Below are 6,655 nucleotides of genomic sequence, written 5' to 3' on the forward strand. Positions count from 1 at the left end.
GGGGCCTGGGGAGGATATTGACTTTGACAAGATTAAAGTGTTCCCGTGAGAGAACAAGAAAGGATGAGAAGCATGCCTGGGAAACTAATCTTAAGGAATGTGTTGATTGTTTGCAGTTGTGATAAGGAACCTTAAAAATGTCACCCAATGACTGTTAAGAAAAGCAACTTCTGAAAACTTTCTGACCAATGAGGGACAGACTTATGTACAATGTAACAGGCATAATGGGTATAAATTTGCTGGCTTGTAGTAATAAAAGAAGCTTCTTTGCTTGTAATATAAGAATGCGTACTTGTCGTTTGTCCGTCTCGACCACAGCAATTGGTGACCCCGATGTGATGCTGTAAACAATGCTTGTGACTGCGAGAGCAGTGTAGATGGAGCCCGGCATAGCTTGAGAGCAGCGGGAAGAGCTGCTAGTCCGGACCGATACTTGACACCTGGAGATAAACAGGTGAGCTGCCGGGAACATGGGCGGGACCCTCAGTAAAGAGGACGCCGGAATTGTAAATATGTGGAAAGTAATATTGCAAAAGAGAGGACTTAAAGTAGAAGAGTTGATGTTGCGGAAAATGCTCTTATGGGGCAAGCAACACGGATATAAAGCAGATACAGTGACTGCATTTAGTGTGCCTGTGTGGCAAGGACTCGGGGACAAGCTGTTTGACAGTGCGTCTGGAGGATCTAAGGAGGCAGCCAGCCTCCTGATGACGTGGTACCTGCTCCTTGAAACCGTCAAAGACATTAGAGAACAAAGGGATAGGATGAAGGAGCCAGACGTCCCTATCGCGGGGGGAGGACAGTCCTCTGTCCCAGAGAGGACGTGGGGTCTGTTGCCCAGTCCTCTGACAAGAGTGCGGGGCAGCCAAAGCCACAGGGCTGACAAAAGAACCCTTTCGTTGATGACTGATGATGAGCAGCCCTCAGGACATCCTCGGACTATTAAAGATAGAACATATAAGCGGCCCCAGGACTTGCTTCCTGGTAGTGACAAATGCCCCGCTGAAACGGCAGAGGCGCCGGTTAACCCTCCTGCCCCCCCCTTGCCGCCTGATTCAGAGGATCAAGAAGGGATGAATAGCCACCCCCCCAGGCACGGGGAGGGGAACAGGGGACCTCATGCCTGTACCCCCCTCTGCCAGCCGAAACATCAGAGGATTGGGATGATCCCATGGACAATAATATGGGGGATCCTGAACCTGGGGGGTCTGCGGGAACACCAAAGGAGGGACAATTACAGGGAGGCTAGCGTTGTCGAGGATAGCCCTGGGTCCTTCTGCCGACTCGAATTGCTGTCAGTCCCCACAACCCCCTGAAATTCTGGCAGCAGGTGAAAGCTCGAGCTCTGCAAGAAGGAAATTGGGACTTATCCAAGCAAATTAACATTCCTGTAACAGCAGGCAACTCCGGTGAAATGAATTTAAGGGGGACTGGGGCTATGGCTTTCCCAGTGGTACGGAGTGATCCAGGACAAGGAATTATGGATGAACATAGACCATATTCGTGGAAAGTTATATAGGATTACAAAAGGCAACTGCCCAATATGGTCCCAACTCCCCCGCAGTTATGCAATTAATACGCCTATTAACTATGGAAGAAATGACACCTCATGATATTGCTCAAATTGCTCAAATTATTTTCCAACCTGTGCAATGTGCCGTTTTTCGTAGTATCTGGACTCAGAGAGCAGAGGCGCAAGCAGTGCACAATTTGCAGCTTTCGCAAACCGATCCACATTATGGTAATGGAGCTGATGTTCTGACTGGGACTGGTCAATTTAATAATCCTCAACATCAGGCTCAATGGCATCCACTTGTATTGGAGCAAGTAAAGACTATTGGTGTAGAACTTTGCTCCAAACGGCAGAGCTGGCAGAGCCTAAGGCAAGATATACCATGATTAAACAGGGGGCTAAAGAGCCATTTCTGTCATTTGTAGAGAAATTGATGGGGGCTATAGAGCGGCAGGTATTTGATGCACATATACGAGAAATGCTGGTAAAACAGTTAGCCCGTGACAATGCTAACACAGATTGTCAAAAGGTGATTGAGATGCTCCCTGGGGATCCAACCCTAGAAGCTATGATTACGGCTTGTGGGAAGGTGGGCTCTGTTGAACACAAAATGCCTGCATTAGCTACAGCTGTCTGCAGTGCGTTATGTCTAATCAGAAATGTTACTGCTGCGGGCAGACTGGACATGTCAAGGCTAACTGTCCCGCTAAAAAAGAGAAAAGGAGGACCCAGGCAGGTGGCCATGTGAGCAGCTACATGTCTTAAGTGCAGAAAGCTGGGACACTTTGCAAAGCAATGTAAATCTAAACTTCATGCTAATGGTCAACCTCTCCAGTTGGGAAATGGCAGAAAGAGCACGAAGGGGCGTGTGCAGACACAAATGCCCTATCACTCCAGCAATCCCTTTCTGGTACAACAGCCAGCGCAGACACTAAAAGCCTTTGTGACAAGTTACGGGGACAAATCCAAGAGGCAGCCGGGATGGAGGGATGCACTGCCCACACAGTAACTTTATCTACCCAAGGAGTGCATAAAGTTCCCCTGGAAGCCTGGGGACCAATTGGTAAAGGATTAAGTGCCTTACTAATAGGACGATCCAGTAGTACTTTGCAAGGGTTAATGGTGCATGTGGGAGTTATTGATGCTGATTATCACAGGCAAATATGTGCAATGGTATCTACTGCAACCCCTCCAGTCACTATAAAAGGAGACACATGAATTGCTCAACTCCTACCATTTATGAGCCGTGTGCCTGCGACAGAACAGGGAATTCGTGGTACTCAAGGTTTTGGGTCCACTGGAAAGCCGCAGGTATGTTGGTCGCAATGCATTACGGAAAGCAAGCCAGAAATGACCTGTACCCTCACTATGGCAAATGCATCCCCATCACAGATAAAATTGATAGGTTTGCTGGACTCTGGGGCTGATATGACCATCATAGCGCAGCGTAACTGGCCCTCCTCGTGGCCATTGGTTGTAAATGCGGAAGGAGTGTTGGGTGTAGGTGGAGTTTCAAATAGTTTTATTGCAGCAAAACCTGTGCTAATAAGCAACCCAGAGGGACAGAAAGCCACTGTGAGGCCATATGTCACCACTTTGCCACTTAATTTATGGGGTCGAGATGTGTTGGATCAATGGGGGGTGCGTCTTACCATGGATTTTTCATAGGGGCCACTGTGCTGCAGGGCGTGGAGTGCCCGACACTGGCACTGACCTGGTTAACAGATAAACCAGTGTGGGTGGATCAGTGGCCCCTCAATCAAGAAAAACTCCTCACCTTGAAATCTTTAGTTACAGAACAATTGGCCACAGGACATATTGAGGCCTCTCATAGCCCATGGAACACACCCGTGTTTGTGATCAAAAAGAAATGTGGAAAATGGAGGCTATTGCATGATTTACAAAAGATTAATGAGGTAATAGCAACCATGGGGGCATTGCAGTCAGGGTTACCTTCTCCAACTATGATTCCAATGCAATGGGAAATTATTGTAATGGACTTAAAAGATTGTTTTTTCACCATCTATTTAGCCGCACCCGATATGGAGAAGTTTGCTTTCACTGTGCCTTCAGTGAACAACAGTGAGCCGGCGAAAAGGTATCATTGGAAAGTTTTGCCTCAGGGAATGACAAATTCTCCCACCATTTGTCAGTGGTTTGTGGCAAAGGCCTTAAGTCCAGTTCGTGCTGCGTTCCCAACATGTTAATGTTATCATTATATGGATGGCATTTTGTTAGCCGCTCCATCTCAACAGATGTTAAGCGAAATGGAAGTCACAGCATGTGATTCACTACAGCGATTAGGCCTAGTTATTGCACCTGAAAAGTTACAGCATCAACAGCCATGGCTGTATTTGGGTATGAAAATATTAAATCAGATGGTCGCACCACAACCCATTCAGTTACAATTGGAGATAAAAACTTTAAATGATGTACAAAAATTGGCTGGAGTGATCAGTTGGGTTCGACCCTATTTAGCGTTGCCATCATCGAAGTGACAGCCACTTTTGGATTTATTGAAGGGTGGTACAGATATTGCTGCACCACGGGCATTAACCCCTGAGGCAAAAGAAGTAATTACAGAAGTAGAGCAAGCAATTGTGCGTAGACGTGTGTGGAGAATTGATCTGACAGTTTCAATTCAGGTTTTTGTATTAATAGACAAATTGGTACCTTTTGCCATGATCGCACAATGGAATTCTGATTGGCCGGATCCATTGCATGTGTTAGAATGGGCCTTCTTACCGTTCAGACCAAACAAAACCGCCCCAGGTCTTTTTGAGCTTTTAGCCCAAATTATCATGAAGACCCGAGTTCGATGTATGGAATTGATAGCCAGGGACCCGGAATGTATCACTGTGCCTGTTAAAACTGATTATTTTGAATGGTGTCTCGCTAATAGCTCTGCATTGCAAGCAGCCTTGGCAAATTATACTGGGCAAATTGGGTATCATCTTCCCTCTCATCCGTTAATTAAAATGGGAAGTCAAATACGCTTTGCACAAAAGCAACTAAGTCAATCAGAGCCGGTGATTGGTCCCACGGTGTTCACTGACAGTTCAGGAAAAACAGGAAAAGCAGCCATCGTGTGGCATGATGGCCAGCAATGACAACAGAAGATAGAACAGCAAGAAGGCTCCCCTCAGGTTGTAGAACTTCGAGCAAAGGTAATGGTGTTTCAACATTTTCCAGATCCTGTAAACGTTGTCACGGATTCAGCTTATGTGGCGGGTTTGGTTCAAAGATTGGATAAGGCTGTGCTTGGTCAGGTGGGAAATGAAAAGTTATTTGGCGTGTTGAAGCTGTTACAGATGGAGATTCAGGAACACCACTCTCCATATTATGTCATGCATATTAAAAGCCACACAAGCTTGCCTGGTTTTATTGTGGAAGGGAATGCTCGTGCAGATGCTCTCGTATCGGGGGTGGCAATAGGTCCAGTACCAAATGTGAGACAACAGGCGATCGAAGCTCATTGTTTTTTTCATCAAGGACATCGGGCCTTAAAGCAGCAATTTCAATTGTCGAACTCTGAGGCTCGTGCCCTGACTGTCAGGGCCACCATGTACCTCATTATTATGGAACCAACCCTAGGGGCCTTCGAGCCTTGCAAATCTGGCAGACTGACGTGACACGTATTCCTGAGTTTGGGCGGTTGAAATATGTGCATGTGTCTATTGATACTTTTTCTTCTGTTGTTATTGCCACCGCTCATACAGGTGAAGCTGCCAGGGATGTTATTCGACACTGGCAACGAGCATTTTCTGTGGCTGGTGTACCTCAGCAGATTAAGACTGACAACGGTCCAGCCTATCTTTCCACTAAGGTGACTACCTCTTTGCAGCTTTGGGGAATTACCCGTGTCACCGATATCCCTCATTCTCCCACAGGACAAGGCATTGTAGAGCGCGCCCATGGAACTCTAAAGCGTATGCTTCAAAAACAAAAAGGGGGAATGATGGGTGAGGGCCCGGAGGCTCAACTTAACAAGGCGACGTATGTATTAAATTTTTTGTAGGTCACTGATGATGTTCAACAACCACCAATGCTGCGTCATTTTGGGTCATTGACAAGTATATCTGGTGTGACCCCCGGAATTAAGGTTCAGATACGGGACCTGCAGACGGGTCTGCACCTTGTGACTTATTAACCTGGGGTCAAGGTTATGCTTGTGTCTCCACAGATACTGGACCGCGATGGGTGCCGGCATGACTGGTAAAACCCTACTTAGAAGTGTCATCGCCTGCTGCAGTCTCCTCGGAGTAGTGGTTGCAATATGGGTACCATCGCAGCCCAAGATGAACGTATGATTAATGCTTGCAAATGCTACGGGCCAAGAGGGATGCTGGCTAAGCACGCAAAGCAATGCTACATCACAAGCTCTTTCTGGATTATTGCTAGATATAGATTCTATATGCCATGCTATGCTATAAAACATAGAAGCTATTGATTTTCTATTGTTGGCCCATGGCCACAGTTGTGAAAACCTTAATAGTATGTGTTGTATGAACCTATCAGGTCATTCGGTGTCAGTGTCCCAGAGTATCCAACAGCTGCGAAAGGAGGTGCAGAAGCTGACGGAAGACATTGGGGTCTTTTGGGGGGGGGTGGATGGCTTGTTCTCACAATGGGGGACTGGAGTGTGGTTAAAGGGAGTATTGAAAACAGGATTATTATTAATATTGGCAATTATTATCATTGCATTGAGCATCCTCCCATGCGTGCTGCCCTTGCTGCAAAGGGCACTGCAGCATACAATTCACATGGCATATTTGGCGCAAAAACAAAAAGAAGGAATTGTGGAGGACCTCTGCTGGACCAAGGAGCATGGGGAGGATATTGACATTGACAAAATTGCAGTGTTCCTGTGAGAGAACAAGAAAGGATGAGCAGCATGCCTGGGAAACTAAGCTTAAGGAATGTGTTGACCGTTTGCAGTTGTGATAAGGAACCTGAAAAAAGACACCCAATGAAGGGTGAGAAAAACAACTTCTGACAACTTTCTGACCAATGAGGGACAGACATATGTACAAGGTAACAAGTAAAATGGGTATAAACTTGCAGATTTGTAGTAATAAAAAAACCCTTCTTTGCTTGTACTATAAGAATGTGTACTTGTTTGTCCGTCTTGACCACGACATG

The sequence above is a fragment of the Haliaeetus leucocephalus genome, unplaced genomic scaffold, assembly GCF_000737465.1.
Source record: "Haliaeetus leucocephalus isolate CR32 unplaced genomic scaffold, Haliaeetus_leucocephalus-4.0 Scaffold244, whole genome shotgun sequence".
Taxonomy (NCBI): Eukaryota; Metazoa; Chordata; class Aves; order Accipitriformes; family Accipitridae; genus Haliaeetus; species Haliaeetus leucocephalus.